Genomic DNA, 2,093 nt, shown 5'->3' with positions numbered 1-2,093 from the left:
CCCCCCCCCCCAGTCTCTCCTAGGTTAAAACAAAGCTTTATAAGAGAATACATTGCAATGGGGATTTTTGAAATGTATTGCAGATTAGTGGTATGCGTCAAGTTTACTTGTGGAAAAAGAGAAAAGGAGGAGAAAAAAAAATTCAGTGTATCAGTTTGTCTGGAAACAAATCCAGTGTTTCAGGCCCCAAACGTGAAGCAGGAGCCAGGAGCGTTTACATTCTAAGCAGCCTCGTTTTGATTGGCTACAAAGCAGCTTCTTCCTCTGATCCTAGTGGCATGCATGTAGAGGGTATAAACAACCTTGTATAAAAGTATACGGGACTGAGATTTGAGAAGAACCTTGATAAGTTACTATTTAATCCGAAAGGAGAATGGCAACAGATGTGTACTCAATTATTTGGCTGGAAAGAATCGCTCACAAAAATGGGCCTTGCTGAACAGTCTTCCTTTTAATCCTTGCCATAGATCCAAAGAAGCGCTTTCAATTTTGAAAGTGTTCATAATTGAATGTTATATTGCTTCATTTAAACAACTACGAATTTCAAAATAGTTGATCTTTGTTTTCTCTCATGTTAGAAGATTTTGTTAATTTCCTTATGAAGCATTACTTAAATTTGTTTTTAAATTTGGACAGTGTTGTGTTATGAAGTGTTTACTTCTAATCTGGCTCATCAACTTGCTTTTGTTAGACTTGACAAAACTTTGTCATTTTAAATTAATAATTGATGGTGCAAAATAAGCCTTTAAAACCAGAGGCAGTATATACGAAAGATTACTGAAGAAAGAATTTTAGCTTTCCAGGGTCTTGCAGTATTTGTGATTGTAGGTTTGTTTCAAGACAGTATCTCTTGAGTAATGTGGGAGTTGAACTGGATGGTTGGTAAGGAAATTTCCAGTTCTGAATTTCTGTGCTGAGATTCGTGATTACAGTTTATTTATCTCTGTAACAGGCTTTGATTAGTTGTATGAACTTCTTTCACATAAAATTAATGATTTGGGTCAGAGGAAAGTACATGTTTATGTGAAATTGGTTGGAGTTTGGAATATTTATAACACTGCTTTCTCAATTATTTTTCCCGTTGACCTTTTTTATTGCTTTCTGTTGTGTAATACTAGATTCACTTTCTGGAAGCATCACTCGCTTATAAACATAAACCATTACTTCTGGAAACAGATTTTGTTGTTTGTCATCCTTGTTTTTTCTCCTCTTCTGGTTTCTCTTTGTCTCTCCCTTGTCACAGACAGTCTTTCTTTTCCCCCCTTTCCTCTTGTTGGTATTTTAGAGTCTCTTGCTGTGTGCTTTCTGTTGTTACTGTTATTTTTCTATGTCTTCTGAGAGTACTTCACCAAATATAGTGGGCAAGTAACCAAGTAGCAAAGGGAAAGTATCATAGGTAGTGGATGGTAAAACTTTGAAATCACAAAATAAGAGTGGATTTTTATCTAATTTTATCATTGTACTCATTGATTTTTATCTAAGCATTACAAAACTTTTTAAAAAAATTACATTGGATATTTTTGCATATTCCAGAATTTGAAAAAAATCATAATTATTTTCCAGAATTATAGATTTCCCTTACTACCTTTGAAATTGAAGTATCTTGGTTTCTTTTGCTCTGAACGTGTTCTGTGTTTAAGATTTTTTTCTTTTAAATTGGAATTGCTGCTTTTGAAAGCAGTATTGTTCCATAAATGATTTGAAGGGATTAATGCAAAACAATGCCACATGCATGGTTGGATTGCAGAAGAGTAGCAGGGTGTGCATAGAGGGGTGCATGGTAAGAGTTTTGTAAAAGACCTTTTGCTTAGCACACGCTGACTATGGAAATGCCCAGGAATAGCCCCTCTTATTTTAAAAATTCTTGTCAGTGTTGAATACCCAAGTGACAGGTTTTTTTTAGACTTAGGGTTTTCTTGTCTCTGTGTGTAGTGTGTGTGTGAGGATTGAACCCAGGGCCTTGCACATGCTAGGCAAGCATGAATATGACAATGGATTCAATTAGCCTAAATGTTTTAATTACAGATTGCTTCTCTCTCTCTTAATTGCCTTCCCCCCCCCACCCCCGCCCTCTGCTAACCTGGGTTGGAGTG

The 2,093-nt window shown here is 35.9% G+C and overlaps 1 protein-coding gene across 1 annotated transcript in view; it reads left to right on the top strand.

The window, feature by feature from the left end:
• The window catches only part of Ranbp9 (RAN binding protein 9), a 107,349-nt gene that overhangs the window by 15,566 nt on the left and 89,690 nt on the right, over positions 1 to 2,093 (top strand). The gene's annotated exons all lie outside the window — the stretch shown is intronic.

The sequence above is a fragment of the Marmota marmota genome, unplaced genomic scaffold (genome assembly GCF_001458135.2).
Source record: "Marmota marmota marmota unplaced genomic scaffold, marMar, whole genome shotgun sequence".
In the NCBI taxonomy this organism is placed as follows: Eukaryota; Metazoa; Chordata; class Mammalia; order Rodentia; family Sciuridae; genus Marmota; species Marmota marmota.
The sequence above is the reverse complement of the archived record's forward strand: the minus strand, read 5'-3'. Positions and strand labels throughout refer to the sequence as shown.